This window comes from Danio rerio, chromosome 2, assembly GCF_052040795.2.
Source record: "Danio rerio strain M-AB ecotype USA chromosome 2, GRCz13ab, whole genome shotgun sequence".
Lineage (NCBI taxonomy): Eukaryota > Metazoa > Chordata > Actinopteri > Cypriniformes > Danionidae > Danio > Danio rerio.
In genome coordinates, this window is record NC_141022.1 from 35,787,938 (window position 1) to 35,811,495 (window position 23,558).

Here is a 23,558-nt window from a genome sequence, read left to right on the forward strand (position 1 = left end):
TCTTTTGAGCTCCACGGAAAGAACAAAAGACCAAATGTGAACACCTGGGTATACTATCCCTTTAAGTGGACAGAGAAGAAAAGCACATGTTTTGCTACTAACAGAGAAAGACTTACCTCGGAATGCTCACTGCAGGACGACTACAACTACAGCAGTCATTGTAGAGCGATGGCAAAGTCCCACTGAAGCCAAACAGCCACCGAAAAGCAGAAAAAGCCAGAGACACAGAGAAGGAGGAGGGACTGGAGGTGAGAAGAGGCAGTGATTGGAGAAAAGAAGTAGTGGCACTCTAGTCGTTGAATCTAGACTCTCTGCCTCTCTCTCTCTCTTTTTCTATCTGTCACACTCACACACACACACACACACACACACACACACACACACACACACACACACACACACACACACACACACACACACACACACACACACACACACACACGGTTCACTTCCAACCTTGAGGCTCCACTGATAGCCTTCCCTCCCCCCTCGATTAGGTTTCCTTCTTTAGCCCTCTGACAAACATGTGACCGAGGGGACATGACTCAACAATACGCCTCTATGGCCTAAACTCCAGGAATCACTTTAAAAATACTGGGGTAGACACATCCTAAGTGTTTTGTTTGACACCTAGGCATATGCTTAATATTAGCCCATGCATGCTTTTATTAAAGTATTTTGCTCAGTGTTTTAGAAAGGAACTGTTTGAGTTTGAAACAATATTACTGGATATAAAATATCAAATGTCTCAATATAATCTTTCAAAAAAGAACAAACTGTGACTTTTTAAAGGAATAGTTATGGGTTCAGTCAGTGTGAGCTCATTACACAGCATTTGTGGCACAATGCTGGTTACCACAAAATCTATTTCCCTAAAAACCTAACCTCTTAAGCTTCCAAAGGGGTGTTTTCACAGTGATGACTTTGAAAAATCATATTCCCCAAACAACCATTCAGCGAACAGTTCCTATTGCCAAGTTTTTGTATAAAAGAATGAAATAGGAATAAGAGGGTTCCATGGGTGATAAAGATTCTTCATTGAACATCAATGTCAATGAAAAGCCCATTTTTTTTAGAGTGTACAGTCAGTGAGTCACTTAAATCAGAAGTGAATAAATAGTGATGGCCGTATCTGTTCACGTGATCGGAAATCGGGCCCGATCACATGGTTTCAGACTTGATCAGAATCAGATGTTACCTCCTGATCAGGACTTGAATATATATATATATATATATATATATATATATATATATATATATATATATATATATATATATATATTAGGGCTGCTCGAGCCGAGTAGTATGTCTGAATTCATAGAATTCCAAAATCAGTATGCGAGAAGTACCCGGATGACTTACTACAGGCATGTCCAAACTGGAGGGCCGGTGTCCTGGAAAGTTTAGTTCCAACCCCAATCAGACACACCTGGGCTAGCTAATCAAGCTCTAACTAAGCATTCTAGAAATATCCTTGCAGGTGCGTTGACACAAGTTGGAGCTAAAATCTGCAGGACACCGGCCCTCCAGGACCGAGTCTGGACACCCTTGACTTACTACTTTCGGCGAGATTCTGAAATGCGCATCCCATGCACGCTTCGCTATCCCATGATGCCCTGTGAGAGAATTCTTGAATGGGAGTGAAGTAACTCAACTGATGCAGGTAAGTCATATGACCAACATAAAATGGTTCTATAAATACTGTATAGAACGTACTTTTCTAACGGCCGAGTAGTACATTTAAATTCAAATGCATTACTGGGTAGTAAGCGGTTTCGGACATAGCCTATGTCTACGGTCTGAAGGTATTATAAAGTTGACAATGACAACATTGCCATAGCAAACTGTGAGATATGCAAACTTGGGATTGCCTGCCAATTATTTTAAGTTGAGGTGCTGTTTGTTTTTATATTAGATTTTTTTTACTGTTGCATTAAAGTCCAAAAGTGAAGAACTGATATTATTCATTACGTGATTGTTCAAGTTACCTCTACCTTTGTTAACAGAATTGTTGAATGTTAAAATAAAATAATAAATAAGGAACTTCCTAGATCTGTTTCTTTGCTCTTCATTATTCTTTTTTATGTATTATAGAAGTATCGAATCAAGTTTTGATGATGGTAGGGCAAAAAACCCTGATCGGGACAGCCCTAAATTTAAATATGAACTATAATAATAGATACAGTCAACATGTCGTCACTCAGTAAAAATATATAACATTATTCCAAAGAATGAAATTGAAATTATTGATAAATCGATTCCTAGTAAGCATATAATTGATAGTTCAAAAAAGTTTGTTTACTCATCCTCCTCTTATTCCAAACCTGTTTAGAAATGTTCTTTTTTCTGTTGAAGATAAATTATTTTATACTGAAGAATATTGGATAAAACAGCCATTGACTTACATAATATTTTTGGATCCTACTATAGATTTTAATATTGGCTTATTTTTCAACATTCGTCAGAATAGCTTGTTTTGTGTTCAAGAAAAGAAAGAAATTCATAAAGATTTAGAACCACTTGAGTGTGTGGAAATGTTCATTTTTGAGTGAACCATCTATTGTTAACTGAATATTGGCGGTTTTTAATTATGGAAAGTTTAGTTATGTTAGGATGGCTAATTCTTTGTCTTCTCATATAGTTTAAGTAAAATAATTTCAGGTATTCATTTATGCATTTTGTGATTGTAAACATTTTACTGTATAGAGCTGAGAATATTACTTATTATTTAAATTGACTATCTTGTCCAAAAACAAGAGTTAACCTATGAAACAATACATAATGGAGAAATACAGTGGCCTCTCTAGCCAAAACATTGTTGTCAAGCTCTATCAGTGGAGATACGCTTTATCCTGCATATGACCTCAGCGGTCACTGGACGTTACTAGTCTTGCTTAGAAACTACAGCACAACAGTTTGTGTTTAACTGATTATACGTCCACTATTGTTCTAGGAAATTTGCCTCATATCTTTATTGTTTCCCGAGGTTATAGTCTTAATTGCAAAATGACGTCTTCATAACGCATTTAACAAAGAAACGCAATGTCCCGAAGATTATGATATAACGGATCACTGCGATCCTGCAATGACGTGAACTCGTGGCTGAATTGTTCCACACCATGCAATCCAGTCACCAGCAATGAAATAGCACAGATTTAATTCCATATTACAAATATGCTATTATAGCGGTAAATTACAACTGAACACTGTCATTTCCTGTTTGACCTATGCAGATTTTCTTTTCATAAATACACCCTGATGCATTCAGCAATCAAGCCAAGTTGCATAGCAGTCAAGGGTTTGGCCACACGCTGATTCTGTGTCTGTTTTCTGATTATGGTAGTCATAAAAAGACATTGCTTTGAAAAATCAAATCAATTGCTTGGAAATACAGTCATTTAAGCACCAAGCTTGGTACTTAATTCAATTAATCTGAAAAAAAAAGATGTAATGTTTCAATCTATAGCATTATGTAATTATTAATAATAATGCCCTTTTATATCTCACACAATGGGTGGTCAGATAAAAGCTGGAACTGTACATTGTAAATATAACATAAAGGGACAAGCAACCGTTGGGCTAATTATTGGTAATTAGTGCTTTGGGGATACCAAAACCGCGCCAAAAATGTTTTTTTCATCTCCAGCAGCTGTGGTGGGAGCAGTCGGCAGGAGGGGTGTATGGGGGAGTTATTTTTACAGTGACAAATATTTGTCGTTAAGCTCTTCATTTAGAAATGGGGATGTCCCAAAAACAAGCCTGCTATTCAGCAACCATCTATAATGACTAAACTATAATTATGGACATTCAGATGAAAATTGATCTGCAACGTCAAGCTGTCCTAAAAAAACACACAGTCATTTATAATTTCTATTTAGCTAACCTAATACCAATCCAAAAGAAACAGTGAGTATAATAAACAATGCTTTGTTCAGTTACCACATTCACATTAAAATGAAAAGACTTTATAAACAGACATTATCATGCTCTACAGTTAATATAAAACACAATGACAAACTTAGATGTGTGCTGTATTTTATGGCTATTTTACTTTGCCAAGCAATGCCAATAATGACAAATAAGAATGTAATAAACATTCTCATTTAAATCAAACATATTTTGGATATGTGGTAAGGTTTATATGTAAGGTTTTATATATTAGTGTCCTGTTGGGCTTTTCACACTTGAAATAAACTGTAGTTTACCCTGACTATTCTAAACCACAGGTGAACAAATTCCTGGCTTATATGCAGCTTCATGTTTCACATTGCTTATAATTTATCTATCATTAACAATTAATCTTGGGTATTTATACAGTAAATTAGAGCTGCATGCACATATTAAATATTGTTCAATATATAACCGTGGAGCCTAAATGGATTTCTGTTCTCTTCTTGAGCAGAACAGACATGTTTTCCCCCCAAAATTCTGAAACAGAGTACGTATGAGGCTCACAACAATATTGCTTTTAATAAGCAACCAGCTGTAACTTTACAGCACTAGGCACCACAATGTGGGTTAAACAGTACAAAACCTGATGGTTTACTCTACAAATACCATCTAAAACATTTCAATCCATCAACTGCTAACCATTAAAACCAAGTAAATTGTAATGGTTTCTAGTTTGTTTTGGGAACAATTGCAATAGGATTTAGTAGTTTAACATGCCAGAAGCCCTTAAAATAATAACAGCATCATTACAGTAAAAAAGTAGCTATGGGATTTGACAGATTGATTACTCTTTGTTAAACTGTTAATTGTAGCAAAGCAATGGCTAACTACAGGGGTTACAATAGTTCAACTACAGTAACAGCGGTTAAAGGAATAGTTTACCCAAATCTAAGAATTCTGGCATTAACTCACTTTTTTAGTGGTCATATCACAAACATGTTTGACATTCTTCTGTTGAGCACAAATAAAACATTTTTGAAAAAATCTGAAACCAGTAACCATTGATGCTCATAGTACTATGAAAGTCAATGGTTACCCATTTTCTGATTTGTTAGAAATATCTCATTTTGTGTTATCCTAACAATCCAAAAGGTTTGGAATCACCAGAGAGTGAGTACATTTTAATTTTTTAGGGGTTGAACAAAATGTTTAATCAAATTATTAGCCTAGTAGAGATCCAAAGGAATGATTACAGTTGACACTAAACCCAAAAATTACAAGCATTAAAACCTTAACAGATTTTGTGATGGTTTCTATGATGTTGTTGTTGTTTTTTCTTGTTATCAGACTATAAGTTAACCAATGAACTTTTAAAAAAACTGCTTTGAATGAATACATTTAACTTTGCTCGTTTTTACAATGCATTTTACAGTCCATTTAGGCTACATCTTTCCTATTAGTCCTCACACAGTCGCAGTAATACTCGTCTAGTAGCTGTTTACTATAGTTTAATTCGGGTTTAGTCTCATTTACCGTCAAATGCGTTCCCAACCCTGTTCAGATCACAAACCGAGTCAACGCACGTGCCTGTCGAGCAAATGAAGTCGTTTGATGTCATCATTGCTCTCTGGATGAAACCTCTTCAGAAGGAAACACGGAGAAAAACGTGAACAAGAGGCATGTACAGGTTTTGTATTCGACAAGGAATATAATTACTAGACATTTTCATCTAAAGGCAATGCGTTAAAATCGACATCTGTGGTTAACGCCGCTTGTCAGCAGCGTCGCGTCGCAGTGCTTGACTCTGGGTGTGTTAAATAAACACGATGACATTAAACAGCATCACCAGACTCACCACCTGTCTGGATTAGATCTACCGTGCGAAGAAAACAGGTTAAATGTTAGGCTACGCAAGCTCCAGAAATGTGAGCTGCACGCTCCGTCAACTTCAGTCAAATATTGACGAAACGAAACGACCAGTTAAAAATGAATATTTTGGTAGTTGACCATCAACCACCCGAGAATAATACATTACAAAAGTAAAAATTCATTTTAAACAACATATAGCTAACGTTATTTGACAGTGTATCATACTCACAATTGTAGACTATTCCAGTGATGCACAGCAAGAACTCACCTGTCATGTGAGGTGTCCAGCTTTCCAAATGCTAAATATTTATCAAAAAGATGATGGAGTTACGACTATTAGGAACGCTTTTAGTCAGGCAGATAGAGAGGAAGAGAGAGAGAGAGAGAGAGGGAGCTTGTGAACCCTCTCATGAAGAACCAGTCAACTTTTTCTTAAAGGGCAGTCAAGTCACATTATATACAAGTTGTGTGTGCGTGTGATTAATCATTGAACTTTTAAATCCCTGGGGAAGAAGTGCAAAACGTAGCAGTCACATTACAAATGCACACAGCAATATTAACCTGCAGACCAGCACTATTGTGTTTATTTGTTTCTGGGATGTAATTGTGGAATAAACTTGTTGTTATACTGTTGAAAAAAAATCACCTAAAAAATTAATGTTTTAGATATGAGTTAACTTCTTAAGTGAAACACTAAATATTGTATTTATAGAATGAAGCTATAATGAAACTGCAATAAATAGAAATATTTAACTGTCTTGACAAAATACCTTGTACCACAAAAGAAAGGAAGTGATACAGCTTTCGCACGAGTTGTATAAGTTAAAGGATGATGAATGGTTTTTGGGCAGAAAAGAGAAAAGAAAAAAACACCCACAGTGATTTGTGTAATTTTAAAGTATGAATTTCTTTTTTATTGCCAGTTTAAACAGCTTGATGCTTAAAAAGATAATGCCAAAAGAGCTATTCTGTAATATAATGTCAATAGTCCAAATGCTAAACTATGAGGTGCCGTATAGGATTTAAATCAAACTTTGCTTATCAACACATACATAAAGCATGTGTATATACACCTATAAATTACTCGCATATACACCTATACTACTGGATGTTCAAAACAACATGGATGAAACTTGTGTATAAACATATAAACTTGACGCATGAATACACCCACATACACACGCACATACATATAAACTCGATCCTCACATAAACACTCACATTAAAACACGCACATACATATAAACTTGCTGCATGCAAACACATCTATACACACTTGCATATACATATAAACTTGATCTATGCATATACACCCATAAACTCTCACATACGAATATAAACTTGATGTGTGCATAAACACCCAAATTACACTTGTGCAAACATACAAAATAAAATTCACAAACATATATACAGTTAGTTGTGGATATACATATATGCAAGTGATTTCATATGTGTGTATGCATGAATTTTCACAGTAAAAGGAAGTTATTTCACTTTAAAAGGAAGTCGTTTAATTTCAACGTAAAAGTCCTTTGAGTGTAATAAACAAGATTATTATTTGTCATGAATCAGGTTATTGCAAAGCTTAAGAAACAGAAATAATGTGATTAATAGAGGAATTACATCTGTTGAAATATGAAAATAGATCATGCTAATTCTAAAAAATAAATAAATAAAAAGGTAATGCAAAGGAATGCTCCTGCAAAATTAAAGGTTTATTATGCAATTGAATTATTGGAAAGGTTATTATAGTTTAATAAATATAAAGTTGCTTAAGTAATCATTTTAAATAAAATATGTTTGTCTAATATTAGTTTTTTATGTTTGTTTTATTATTGTTGTCACTATTCGTCAAGGGTTATGATACACACTTATGTCCAGTAGGGGGCAGGAATGCACTTAAGTGGGTTTTTCTGTCACCAATAAACAGGCTAATGCACCAAAATGCTGGATGCCAGCTGCTGTAAAAATATAAGTAGTGGTTATTAAACACAAAAGGAGTGTCCAGATAATATATATAGCTTTTCCATGGAGGTGAACTTGACCAACATAATGAGCAGACTTTTAATCAGCTTTTTTTTTTTTTTTTTGTATATGCTGAAAAATTAACAATCAAAATGATACCAAAATCTTGCAATTTTGACACCCACATTGTAAAAACATATAAAAAGCATAATAACTATAAAAATGTAAAAAACAAAACAAGAAGACTATAGGCTAAATTAACATTTGCAATAGAATAGAGGAGTTTAGTTTGAGTATACATTTATATTTATAATTCTGGTTTCTTTTTGAACGTCCTTTAAGGGTTCTATCTGTCCATTTATATTTGTGTATGTAATTACCTACTTAAATGAAAAGGTTTTAAATAAAAGTATTTCTTATTTTGAATAGTCTATTTATATAGACTAATATTTTATATAACATATGTTCATAATTTAACATATTTAATTCCTCTATTAATCACATTATTTCTATTTCATAAGCTTTGCAATAACCAGATTCGTGATAAATGTTTGTGAATTTTTTTATTTTTTATTTTTTGTATGTTTGCGCGAGATGTTGTAGGTGTGTTTGCATGCAGTGAGTTTGTGTATGTGCGCGTGTTGTTGAGGGTGTATATGCATAGACATATAGTTTATATGTATATGCGAGTATGTATAGGTGTGTTTGCATGCTGCGAGTTTATATGTATGTGCATGTAAATGTGGGTATTTATGCGAGAATCGAGTTTATATGTATATGCAAGTGTGTATAGATGTGTTTGCATGCAGCAAGTTTATATGTATGTGTGTGTGTTAATGTGGGTGTTTACGTGAGGATCGAGTTTATATGTATGCGCGTGTGTATGTGGGTGTATTCATGCGTCAAGTTTATATGTATATACACAAGTTTCATCCATGTTGTTTTGAACATTCAATAGTATAGGTGTATATGCGAGTAATTTATAGGTGTATATACACGTGTTTTATGTATGTGTTGATAAGCAAAGTTTGATTTAAATCCTATACGGCACCTCATACTAAACACCTCATCAGTGCAGTTTTAATTACCTCATATGTCCACATGATGCCAGTGAATTGCAGAGCTTGTGCAAAATATTCACATTCAGAGAATCAGACGTTTTCTTAACTGCTGTCTTTTTCTGTTAATTTGGGATGATTATTAATTTATTATTATTGGTTATTTAATAAATAAACAAAATTACTAGCCTCAAATAACATTCTGTTTCTTATAAATTACATAAGAACAAGAGCAAGTAAGCCGTATGTTTCTGACTGCAGTTCACTAAAAGGTTTATGTATTCTGTAGTTCCTTTAATGGCAATAAAAAAAAAAACATAATATAAATTCGGTCAAAACATAATTGTAGCATTAGCCAGCATTTATAGTGCCCTAAAGTCATTTGTAATACAATGGCTGTCTATTTTGTACATATACTATTTGTTTTTTGGGGGGTTTTGTAAATAAAAATAAAAAAATAAAATAAATAACAAGCTTACCATTAATGCAAATGCAGCATCCAAACTGTCCATCTTGATTTCCCATCTTGGGAACTCTTGGAGCTTAAAGGTGATGTAAGTTTTTGGCACTTCTAAAGCATAAAATACCATAATAAGCCATTAATGGATCAGTGAATAATAAATGATGGAACTGATTGCATTTATAGATGACAGGTAATATGAGACGATTTAATTCGAATTTTAATTTGATAGTATTTTAGTCATGCTGGAACATTTACATATAACAGATAATATCAATTTTTATTCACAGCAGCATCAAATAAAAATAAATCCATTGGAGGAAATTACAACAGATTTATAAAATTACAACCATTCATTAAAACTGAATTAATACATTCAAATGTTGCAAACATGTACTTTCCTTGATAAACAATAGCTTATTCCTATTCTTAATAACCAAAACAATCATTTTCAAACTGATAAAGCAGTTCAGTATTGAGAGAAAAACTTATGGACACACGCCCAATACTTTAATAGTCTTACATCACAACGAGCAATGTTAATATTTTCAGTTGTAAAATTTCCAGAGATGCATGTCATTCATTCAAACATTCATTCATTTTTTTTTTTTTTTGCAGTTTTGGTTTTTCGTGAATCCACTAGAGACTGCTTTGTGATCTCAAACTTCTCTCGCAAGTGCCATTCTCGCGTAAATCCACCAGAGGCCGCTGTCAACTGATTGAATGACTGACTGATCGACTGACCCACCCTCTTCCTTCCCTAAACCCAACCAATAGTGTTTTCAAAAGCACCGATTGACCTGCCCACCCCCTTCCCTAAACCCAACTGACAATTTTCAAAAGCAATTCAGAAAAAGAAAAGCCCTCGCCTGATTTTTACCAAGTTTTCAGATTTTACCATATCCTCACCCTGTTTTTTTACTTGTTTAGTTTATTTTTTGGTTTCTGTTTTTGTCTACACGCTTTCTGGGGCCGTTCTTTACCAAACTCAAACCCTGTCATTGTGGTCAACTCCTCTCTGCATCTCAAGTCCACTGACATACATGGAGAGCTACTGGACAAACTGGTAACAGAGGGAAAACCGTCCATACAGAAGTAAGCGGTCAGTTGGTAAGCGTAAAAAGGATTGGAGTCATAGCCCCCCATAGTGTTTGTTTTAAAGACGAAATGCAGCCATACGTAGCTCTGGCTACATAATTCACGATCTCCAGAAATGTATTTAGGGCTACGTTTTCACAATGAGCCTGCTGCATTCAAAGGTGAACCGGAACTAAAAATACACTGCGTTGCGGAAATGCAGAAGTGAATTGACGTAATTGTGAAAAGGGTCTATTAAAAGCTGAGGGTTTGGGAACCTTGGCCACTTCGTATGGTCAAGAACGCCCAAAATGTTATTTAACTGACAGGTTAACCAACCAATCACCTTTCGTTTTGTGCTGCGTCATGTTTAAATTCCCACAGCCCAGCACACAACCATGCATTTACAAACGTCTTTAAAAGTTATACACATCAATATCCTTAATAATCTGTATGCAAAACACAAAGGAAATCAGTAGAACATGCATGTAGACACAGACTGAGACAAACATTGCATATTGTTTTTATCCGATCAGACTTGTTTCCAAGCAGACTGGTTAACCTTTCCAGAAAAATGTGTCATATGCATCAGATGTTTCGCCACAGGTCCATGGGCAGGGTCTTATATGACGTTTGAGGCTGATACTATGTGCCTTGCAGCCATGGAGACATTTGTGAGAAACCAAGAATTAGCTGGGGACTATTTTCAGGTGCTGCGTAATATCATTGTGATTGCTACAGCCAGAAAATTGCAGCAAAGTTCCTCGATCATTACACTGGAATGAGAGAATAGTCCGAGAATTAGAGAACTTGTATCCTAGCCATACCAGCCTATAAAATAGCAACACTTCTTTTGCCATCAGTCTTAGTACATGATGGAACCACAGAGTAAATCTATAAATAGGAAAATTATCCAAACACTTTGGTCCTTTTTGAGAGATGCTAATGGTCTAATCAGATTCAATGGTCTATGCTAAGCTATGCCAAGAGTTCTTCTGCCAGACCCAGAGTTTGGTTGAATGGGTTAAAAAATGGTAAAACACAGCACTCTGGGGGAGTTTTTCAAACAAGAGATTCCTTTAACTTAAGATTTGCTGTTACTTCTAAAATGCTTTCCCATTATTAATAAATGACCATTGATAAATCACCTCATAATTAATAACCAGTTGTCCACTCCACATCTAATTGATTGCAGATACTGGTGACTAATTGTCGCTGCTTACAAAAAAATGCACATGTAGCTCTTAACAAGTAGGTACCTTTTAACTTAAAAGGTCAATTTTGTGAACTTTAGTCAAAAAATGCCAGGGGTCATTAGTTTGAGTTACTATTGTTGTTTTGCAGTGCCCTTATTAAGCTGATGTATAATGATGACAGATAAACACATGCTGAACTTAAAACACGGCATCAGAAGCATAACAGCTTGTTATGATGAAATCAAGGTCATTTCTTTTGATCTATTCACCACCACAATAGCAATGTACCCTTTTCTATCTGGCAAATAAACAAGTGGTTCTTCTCCAACACAGGATAATCCTGTGAAGCCCCATGACAATATATAATTAGGCCTTATGCATGTGTGGAATATTAATGAGAGCGGTGCAGAATGAAAAATGAGCAGCCTTTGTTCAGGTGTTGTGTGGGAACAGTCGTCTCTGTGTCAGTGTTGTTAATAATTAGTTGTCTTATGACGGAACAGTGTTATGCAAACCTGCCTCGCAAATATCTAGACAATTAAAGGCCTCTGATTCAGCTCAAAAAATGTCGGAAGGGTGGGAAAATGAAAACATTTGTGAGATGCTATTAGTATAATTATATCCAGTATAATAACTAATTTGTTTGAAAGGAAAACAGTTTGTCCATACATTAAGATTTGATTTTAAAATAAAGATCCCATCTGAAACCTGTGCTTGGATGTCATTTTGCTTGGACATGCATGATTTTGACTAACTTTTTTTTTTAACTGTTGATTTAATCCTTTGAATAAAAGAAAATCATAAAGTAATACAGCTGGAAAATGTGATGATGTGGAACCGTTCAGAATTCTGTGAACATTGGACCCCTTCTACTGGATTTTAATGAGAACCAATAGTATGATTGTGTGTTTGTTTGCTCGAACTCACCATAAGACACTGTTAATATTAAAAGCTCTTGCTGTATAAATGTTTACATTCTAGTACTGTAATTCCCTGGGGGAAGAACAGCACACGGTGTGCTAATATTTCATTGTCAGCACAATGTCAAGATTAAAAACAACAAACCCTTGTGTTAAATTATTAATCATTTACAACACAGATTACAGGTTTTCTGAAAAGTCTAAATTCTCTTTGCCTTTAATAGAATGCATTAGGATCTGGCAGGACAAAGTGGAATTACAGTAACACTTTATTTTGATGGTTTATTTGAGTATTAGTAGACTGTCTGCTTAATATCTGTTGATAATGCTCCTACAACAGACATTTAACTGACTATAAGAAACTTTGCAAGTAAGTCAATTTACACTAACCCTAACCCAAACATAGCAGTCTATCTATAATCTAATGAGAATTAGTAGGCACGTAGATGCAATGTAACTTACATTCAACAAACGGACCATTAAAATAAAGTGTGACCAAAATTGCATTTTTAAAAAATGTAAATAAAAAAACAGTATCCAAAAGTTTTCGAAAAAAAATTTGAAAAAAATCCAATTAGGTCCGGATATAGTTAATACTGACATTTTTGACAAATCATTTCTAGCAAGAAGATATATTTAAACATTCACTAAAAATACATGTTGTTATAAATAATTAAATTGTTATGTTACATCAGAAGTTACTCTAAAATCATTCTTGTTTTGTGCCTTGATGACCAAATGCTTCCTCCAAAGTCACTGCTTGATAGAACAGAGAGACAATAAGTCTATTTAGACACATCCATTGGCTTCAACAATGATATTGTTTGTCTCAACCTCATAAGTCTGATTTTGAATAGTTTTCCAAAGCCAGACTAGTATTTAATAATCTACAACACAATAAAGAGCTTTGATGATAACAAAGTGAATATTATAATTACATGAATATCATGAAAGTACAGCATACTATACCCTATTACTAGAAAATCACTAGAAAAGTGTACAAATCTGGACAAAAATCAACATTTGCACACAATCTGACCACCAACTGCCACTTTAAGATGTTATCTTTGTTTTTAATCTCACTGTAAAAGGAACAAAAACACAGGATGTGTGATAAATATTATAGGCAGTGAAGGATACATCTGATAAGTCCCTTTAAGGCAAGTTATTTTATTTGTCCGCAACCTCTGAAATGCCTCTTCTTATTTTATTCAGCTATATGAACAGCCAACCAACAAACTAAATTTTATAGCCAAACTAATTAAGCTTGTGCAAATAATCAAGGGAAAGGAAAGTGTTTATCACTTGTACCCTTCATTCAGAAGGATGCTTTGAAGTGAGTCAGCTGAGCGCTTTGTTGCAAAAAATCCCTTAAACATGGTGGCTAAAACTTTTTCAAGAGTTTTTCACTTTTTAAAAGACAGATTTATCCGGTTTGGAACCCAGCAAACAAACGGAATAACTCCAATACAAATGCTTCATCCAAACATGCATTCTTCCCTAGTTTAGCAAAAAATGAGGCAAAAAAGTGACCGCATGGTCATTGCAGTACATCCAAAATATATTCTACTAAATATATATTCTACTATATTCTACTAAATAAACTTCCATACTGCATAAAGCAGACTGTTTATACATAACATTTACTTCTTTGGGCCATTCTTCAACTACCTTATGTGAAGTTGAGAAGTTGAAGTTTTAAAAAAACTTGTTCAAAATTAATGTAACATATCCTCATATTGTTAAACAATTGGTCTGGTTTAAAGATCTGTAAGAGGACAAACTTAGATATGAACAGAAACATTTTCACATTGTGAACTGAACAAATGTCAATTCCACCACATCTCAATATACAGCTTATTTCAAAATGAAATAAAATATGGCAGTCAAACATTGTCCAAGATCATATTTGTATCTAGTTTAGCCAATCTTTCCACAATATATTTAATAATTATATATTTGTCAATGAAATAAATTAGTTGTATGCTGTATTGTACACCTGTCACACTAAAATTGAATATTAATTTGGTTAAGAGTTTATTAGAAAATAAATAAACTGAATTTGTATATTAAATAGGGCATGAACTTATACATTGTAAATAGACTTTTAATGTGTGATGAGAACTTTTTAAATATATTTTTAAAAATGTGTGTGGTGAAGGAAATGACATTTCAACAGTTTATTGTAAAAAAAGAAAAAGAAAAATTGCTTCACCGAATATCTTTAAATTGATACTAGCCTTTCATGTATACAAAACCCTCTTATTTACCTTAATTTTGTTTGGTTTTGAAAAACATATTTGAAGGCATGCAACAAGTTTGGAAATGACGTATATGTATTTCCTTATCAAGCAATGTTTACTTTGATTTTTCTTCAAGTGTTGTTGATAAAAATTAAATTCCCTCCATCTTCAAGATTGACATTATTCATTTTCAAAGAAACCACCTTAATAATCTTTGACACAAACTTTTTAAAGCGACCTTACAGTGTTGTGGTGGAAATGACACTGATATTGTGCGACAGCTATATTTTGTATAAAAAATAATATTGATAATAGTCTTACATTAATAACTATAAAATGTTTAACTTATTTTACAAGTGCTTAAATAAGATACATTAATAGATGCCAGATAAATAATTTTTTAAAATGTGATTTACAGTGATGAAGTTGAAAACTCGAAGTTGAAAACTGGGTGTGACAAGGTGAAAACAGTGATTTTGACACCTAAAAGTAGGTTAAAGAATATGAAAAAATATAATAGAAAGGTAGTAAAAATATTTAAGTAGATTTTATTGTTAGTTTGACAAAGAAAGAGGAATTTGAACACAATTATATTTTTTTAAATATATGAGCATAGCATATAAAAATGCCCATAGTGGGTATAGAGAATGTCATATAGGCATAGGCAATTAAAAATTTTGTCTAAGAACTGATCTTAAAACCACTTTTTAGTGAATTTTAGTTAGCTAAATGTTAGTTGAAAAACATCATTTTAATTGAATGGCATCAACATTATAGTCATGTCAATGTCTAAATGCATAGAAATATGTTTAAGTAGATTTCATAAATAACACATGGATATAAGAACATCTGGAGTGTTTTTCCCCCTAAGTTCCAAATCTAAGATAAGCAGTAAAGCATTCATAAAAATTAACCCTGGCTTTACATTGTTCATAATATGCACCCAAAGAAGAAAAGCAGTGAATTCAATAAAAGCGCAGCATGAAAATAAATCAGAAAGAAATGACCTGCAGCTTTACCGCACTAACAGAAGCTTTTGCCTGAAGCTATACACGCTAACCTTGTGTGCACAAAAAATTCAATAACCACAAGACATTATTGTTATAAACTTTCATCCAAATAGCTTACATGATTCTGGCCACCTGGCAGCTTGGATTTAAATGTGAGTGTAAAAACAATCAAATGTTTAACAAGCTTCAAATATGCACAAATAAACAAAAATCTCACACACAAAGATGCCTTTAATGTGGAGAGCAAATTTTCTTATATTAGGGAAAAAAACATTTTTAAAGGTTCTGTAAAATTAAAATAATGTTTTTATAATGTTAATAAGAATATTGCTAGTTTTAATTATATCTATAAGCTAGTGTGCTCCAAAACAGTGACAAAATTTATGTTCAGAAGATATAAAACTGATCATCTGAACATCAAAAGCTCGCAGTTTGTCATTTTTCAATTCAATTCAATTCAGCTTTATTTGTATAGCGCTTTTACAATGTAGATTGTGTCAAAGCAGCTTCACATAAATGGTCATAGTAACTGGAACAGTGTGGTTCAGGTTTTAGTGTTTAAGTTCAGTTCAGTTCAGTTTAGCTCAGTTCAGTGTGATTTAATCATTACTGAGAGTTCAAACACTGAAGAGCAAATTCATCGATGCGTAGCTCTACCAATCCTGAACCATGCGAGGCAGTGGCGACAGCGGAGAGGGAAAAAAAACTTCACCTGATGGGAGTGAAGAAAAATATGGATCAACGATTATTTCAGGTCCCCTCATACTTCAGTTTCTCTTCAATTCTTGACAAATCATTTGCTTTTTTTAATGCACTTGAGCTCAACCACTCTCATTGGCAGAGCTGTGATAAAAACTTAGCTTTGGAGCTACTCTGTCCTGTCGTCTCTACGTGTTTCAGTTAAGATTACATCAAACATCAATTTTTTTTATCACATTTTAAAGCACTTTACAGGATCTTTAAGCATATTTTACAGTCAAATATATTCTGACATTGAAAAAAAATGTAATATTTGAAAATAAAACAACTGCGATGCAATGACTGAAATGCAAAGAAAGATAACAGCTTTAAATTTCACAGATTACAGCAGTCAAAAAAAATATCCAACCCAGGATCATTGGGAATATGTGCCCACCGATATACATTTTACAATGTACCAGGGGCTACCTCTTAAATATGTTACTGGGGCACATTTTCCCCATATGTGCCATTTCTTGTAAATCCACCAGAGGCCGCTGTGTACATTTCTGCATATCTTAACGTCTTTCTGACGCGTGTCTGTGAGAGAAGCCAGTAGGCTTGTTATCATGCAAAACATATCAGTTTGATATCGACTATAAACCCATACGATATCAACCCATGTTTTAAATAGCCAACTAGAAGAGAAAACGGCATGTACGTCCATAGTGTGACCATGACGTCACACTGCTTTTTTGGGTGTCTGTTTACTGGTTTCTGGAACCATCCTTCACCCTACTCGAACCCTAGTCTGCTCAGCCCCACATCCCAAGTCTGACACCATTTAAGATAGGGTTGTGTATCGTTTGGGGATATTTTGATACTGGTGCTAAATTGATACTTTTAAAACGGTACCGGTGCCAAAACAGTGCCTGAACCAATACTTTTGAGCCACAAAATTTTTTGACAATTTTTTTTCTATCATTTTAATTGAGCAATATAATTAAAAGTGTACATCAAGTCATATTTCATATATTTGAAATTGCATTAATATTTTTCTTTTGATCATTTGATTGTTAGCATGGATGCAAGATTTGCATTATACAATTACACATTACATTTAGGTAAAGGAAAATTAAAAACAGTTTTTACTCTTGCTGAAATAAAACAAATAACACTTTCTCCAGAAGAAAAAATATTATCAGACATACTGTAAAAGTTTCCTTGCCCTGTTAAAGAGCCCATATTATACATGAAATAGGGTCATATCTTGGTTGTAAGGGTCTCCAACAACAGTTTAATATGCATGCAAGGTCAAAAAACACTTTCATGGTCTTATAATCTGCATTTATTTTTACCTAATTATCCCAGCGACTCCTGTATGAATCGTCCAGTGATTCATTTGTTCCCAAACCCCTCCTTAGCGCGGAGCTAATCTGCGCTGATTGGACCGATGACAGTCTGTCGCGATTGGTCGACTGCCTTCAGTCAGAGAGGGAAATGGCCAATAGCTAATCAGCAATTTAAAAAGTAATCACAGTTCATACACGCTCGATAGAGTAGGCGTGGATTTTAGCTGCCACACTATGGCGAGTGGATAGTGCCACGGTTAACCGAACGAAGGAGACAGTCGTGTACTCGCCATACCACACACACACAAAAACACACACACACCTCCGGATGACAACGCTCCCGCTTCCGCCCGCACCCGCCAGGTTTTAGCCTGAGAACCCGCTCCGTTTTCTGCCCGCCGCGCCCTATCCCGCTAGAGCGGAGAACACAACCAAAAATCACCCAGTATACAGTCCAGACAGCCAAGCTGTCTGTAAACACATACACACAGCACAAAGCTCGTTCGTTCGTTCGTTCGTTCGCTCTCTCTCTCTCTCTCTCGCTCTCTCTCATACGCTCTCTCATACCAAGCAGACTCTCTCTTTCTAATTCACATAGCATTATCCGTGATATTGCTAGACAGCCCGCTCCCGTCCCAAATTAAACCCGTTACCCACCGCTCCCGCGATTTATTCGGAAATTTATTCCCGCGGCTGTCCCCGCGCCAGATTTCTGCGGCGCGGGAATAAACTTCCGAATAAATCGCGGGAGCAGAACTCTAGCACGGAGCTCCATAAACAAACAGCACGCGTCGCGTTTTTAACGTGACTTTGCACGCGATAAGATAATATATCCAGTTAACCTGATACAGTACACGCGGTTACAAGTAACAAATCACAACCAAATACATTTGCAAGCTAGAGTAAACGAGGCAACAACTTTAACCGCACGTACTTACACTTGAGAAATGGAAGAAACCCATCCTGACGTCCATCAGTTACTCTTTACTGATCCTTCCTTTAACAAACTCAGATGAAGTATTCTTTGTAGCATGTAGCTTCCAGAAGTTTCCAACTGCTTGGTTATAATGCTGAGGTTTCATCTTTGGGTAGAGACTCAATATATCCATCTGCAGTGTGACTTCAATCAACCGGCATGTTTGTGTGTGTGTGTGTTTGTGGGTGTGTGTGTGTCTGGGTTTCTGCGTCAGAGGGCGGGGCCTCAGGTTTGAAATCTCCCGGGTTTGCGCGTGCACGTGAATAACTTGGTTTCGTTCGTACGTCATGGCGAAACACCTAATGAATCGTGATCAAGGCGACTCGTTTGAAGCACTATGAGTCGACTCTTTTATAGATGAATCAACAGTTTTAAACACTGTATTCTTACAGATTTAAGCCTTAGCTGGATACTTCACTTCACTTAGAGCTGTGTTACACACTACATGGAGGGGAATTTTCAAAAACCCATAATATGGGCTCTTTAAACATATTTTGGGAAATATTGAAAAAAAAATCAAAGGGGGACTAATAATTCTGACTTCAACTGTATATACCCACAAGAACATATCTCTTGGTTCTAAAAAATGTATGAGTAAACAGGCCTTTGCAATAATAACATTAGTCTCTCGCACTGCTCTGCTGTGATCATCATCAACTCTACTTCAGTCGCAAAAACGTGTTCTTTTGTTTTTCAAAAGCTTCATATGATTACAGTTGAACCACTGAAGTCACACAGCATGTTTTGAGAACGTTTTTGGTTTCTGTTAAGGATTTTAAATGTTCGTGGACCACTTCTGACAATGGAGGATGAGAGCTATATAAGGTCCCAGGGTTGAAAGTGCATGTTGTCCACGTGTCCACAGATTTTTTTCCCCCATGCATAGATCAGACCTCTTTGACACTGCCTTGAAATAGACAGCTTAATTGGTGTTCACCTGTGGTCAATTCAGTTGATTGGACATGATTTGAAAAGGCATACACCTGTCTATATAAAGTCCCAGGGTTGACAGTGCGTGACAAAGCATAAACCAAGCATGAAGACAAAGGAATTGTCTGTAGATCTCCGAGACAGGATTGTCTTGAGGCACAAGGCTGGGGAAGGTTACAGAAAAATTTCTGCTGCTCTGAAATTTCCAGTGAGCACAGTGGCCTCCATCATCCATAAGTGTAAGATGTTTGGAACCACCAGGACTCGTTCTAAAGCTGGCCTAGAGGTGATCATTACCTAGAGGGAGGTGATCATTAACCTGATGGTCACACTGTCTGAGCTCCAGCTTTCTTCTATGGAGAGAGGAGAACCATACAGAAGGACAACCATCTGTGCAGCAATCCACCAACCCGGCCTGTATGGTAGAGTGGCCAGACGAAAGCCACTCCCACTTGGTATTTGCCAAAAGGCATCTAAAGGACTCTCAGACCATAAGAACCTAAATAGTCTGATGAGACTAAAATTGAACTCTTTGGAGTGATTGCCAGGCGTTACGTTTGGAGAAAACCAGACACCGCTCATCACCGGGCTAATACCATCCCTACAGTGAACCAAGGTGGTGGCAGCATCATGCTGTGGGGATGTTTTTCACAAGTAGGAACTGGAAGACCAGTCAGGATAGAGGTAAAGATGAATGCAGCAATGTAAAGAGACATCCTGAATGAAAACTTGCTTCAGAGTGCTCTTAACCTCAGATTGGGGCGATGGTTCATCTTCCAGCAGGACAATGAAACAAAGCACACCTCCAAAATTGCAATGGAGTGGCTTCACAACAACTCAGTGAATGTCCTAGAGTGGCCCAGCCGGAGGCCAGACCTAAATCCAATTGAACATCTGGAGAGATCTGAAAGAGTTCTGATAGAGATCTGATAGAGTTTGAGAGGTACTGCAAAAAGGAATGGGCAAAAATTCCTTAAAGACAGGTGTGCCAAGCTTGTGGCATCATATTCAAAAAGACTTGAGGCTGTAATTGCTGCCAAAGGTGCATCAACAAAGTATTGAGCAAAGGCTATGTGATTTTTCAGGGTTTTTTTTTTATAAATTTGCAAAAAAAAAAAAAAAAAAAGCTTTTTTCACATTGTCATTATGAGGTATTGTGTTTAGGATTTTGAGAAAATAAATGAATTGAATCCATTTGGGAATAAGGCTGTAATATAAAAAAAATTGGAAAATGTGAAGCGCTATGAATACTTTCCGGATGCACTGTATGCTGTGCTTCTGTGTATGTAAATCCATAAATATGCTTAAAATTGTCTTTTAATGTTCAAATTGGACAAAGGAGCGACCCCAAAATGGAAGATTATATGTTGTTCTGTAATTCTGATCTCCACTGTATAGGTTAACATCTCACAAACTGCAAATACAGATACACGTCATTCGCTTAAGAGGAGATTTAGTGCTCATGCAATAAGAGGAAAGTGATCACAGCAGCACAATGGAAAGCTCATGTAAATCATCATTTTCTTCCACTCAGACTTGACAAACTAGCAATTACTGTTCACATGACTGCTTGCCAATGCGAGGGCAGGGAGCAAAAGCAGTCATTTCAGCTGCAAACCGGAATAAACAAATTAACCAATGCTCGTCGAGAAAAAATTCAAAAGGACGCATGCAGATAAACATGTGTACGCAAAGCGACCATAAAAACAACAACATTTGGACAAATCAAATTTATGAATGTTTTGCATAGACGTCCAGGCTAACACATCTATATGTGGGATTTAAATTCCCATGGCTTTTAAGTCAAAAGGTGAACATTTTGGAGGCCTAAAGGCATTGCACAACACGACTCACAACATTAATTCCGGGCCAGTATAAACTTTTAGTCCCACCTCATGCCCCCAAGACTAAGTTTGAATGAAAACCTGAGCTGTTCTTATCTGATGAGCCACACTCAATGAGATCCTTAATTACTAGTTGAGTCATGTTGATCTCAGTCTTCTACTCCCTCTGGATCCTTTACCACCCAAGCATATGAAAAGACCACACTCAGAGCAGTGTCCCAAAATGCATCCCTTCTCCTTTATTAGGACGGCACTCGCTGTTCCCACTATTAATAATTACGGGATTAAAATATCATGTGTGAATTGTAATGCATCGGGAACACGATGACACAGCAGCACTTCTGAATTCCTCTCGGGACTGAGCTGCTGATCTGAGGCTTTTAGGTCTTTTTACTAGGTAGAATGAGAGAATATTTAACTCTCTTATTGAGAAAAATAGCATCTTCTTCAGAGAATAAGAACAATTTGACTAATGGTTTAAAGAGTGAAAAGGATCCAAGGCCGGTTATTGAGTAACCAGGTTAATCGAATTTTCCTTTAAATTGACGCACTAAAAATAACAGAGAAGCTTCTAGGCTCCATTGCTTCAGTCGCACATTTTGAACAAAACAGGATTTGATTACAACATTAAAATACGTTCGGTTCAGTTAATCAGTTGCATGTAAATGTAAATCAAGAGATAAAAATTTAGGCAAGCAAAATTGACCTTAGTGTAAATATACATTTTTTTAAAACTTGAAAATCTGAAATTATTTTGCTTGATTATAAAAACAAACACACAAACTATACTGTAATTCGCATAAATAATTAAAAAACTGAGATTGTAATGAAGTTGGTTAATTATTGATCATTTATAATCTGCCATCAACAAAAGATTTTAAAAAGATGTTTCACAGGAGTTTTAAACAAAAGCTTATAATTTGTAGTTAAAGCGAAATTAATCATATTAAAGGGATATTTCATCCGTAAATTTAAATTTAATTCCTTTTCTTCTTTCACAAAAGATATTTTAAAGAAAGCTGAAAACATGCAACCATAGTAGGAAAACAGATAATATGGAAGGCAATGGTTACAGGTTTCCAACATTTTTCAAACTATCTTACTGACAGAATTCAATTTTTTGGTGAACCTTTTTCCTTTAAGTGTTGCATTTATAATCAGCAGACACTGGCACAGGCCTGATAGCAATAACAAGGTGTATTTGGTGTTTAGTGGTGATAGTTTATTTGGTTTATAAATGTAAATTTAGTTCATTTGATTTATAAATGTACTATTATTTTTTACTTAAAGATGGGGTAAGTCTTTCAGGCTATTTTGTGATTTAAAATGCTGTTAAATGTTAAGACATTACTTTTTTCAAATAAAACCTAAATAAGCTTATATTCCAAAAGCTGTAATTTATTATAATGGAACAGTTTAAAGGTTACAAAAGCATGTATCCTCAAGTCTCAATTTAAAAATGCGCGATGGTTTATGGCTGGATGTCGACTGAAAAAAAACTGCATATGCTGGTGTGTTGATACTGGTATGCTGGGTTCAGTGATTGAGATAAAGTTGGTTTTATATTCACACATTCGTTCAGTGACAACCTATGACATTCTCCCTATATTGTTTACCATAGTACTTTGAATATTTGGTCTTGGATGGCATGTAAATATGACTTTAATACAACATTAGCACTATTTATTTGACTGTAAGTTGTATTTTTATAGGCATTAGCTGCTAATAAGATTTTTCCATTTATAATTGGCAAATATGACTAAGAAGAAAGTCTGAGTGTGAATATAAAACCAACTTTACCTCAATGGGTCAGTGCTGGTCCTAACCAGCATTAAAAGAAGCAAGACCAGCATCAAAACCAGTGTTAGTTTAGCCTATAGCTATGCACGGAAGCTTATTATTACAACAAAGATACTTAATTTAAGTAAAATTTGAGGAAGACTGGCCAAATAACATTTCTGGAACGAAGTTGAACTAGACGTTTAAGTTAGGGATTTTTCATTAATGTTACCTACTTTGCGTTTCAAAATGCTCAGTCTAATAGGGTATTAAGTTCAGGAAGAGAAATAAATACAAACTGAGCTAAACT

General features: G+C 35.2%; 1 protein-coding gene across 16 annotated transcripts in view; it reads right to left on the reverse strand.

Moving 5' to 3' along the window:
• Positions 1-23,558, reverse strand: part of slc4a2a (solute carrier family 4 member 2a) — an 83,603-nt gene that overhangs the window by 59,912 nt on the left and 133 nt on the right. For 5 of the 16 annotated variants that reach the window (XR_015477881.1, XM_087239823.1, XM_087239819.1 and 2 more), the window contains exons 1-2: positions 6,029-6,193; positions 117-242 (exon numbers count right to left, since the gene is read on the reverse strand). The gene's annotated coding sequence lies outside the window, so the exon portion shown is untranslated. 16 annotated transcript variants of the gene reach the window in all.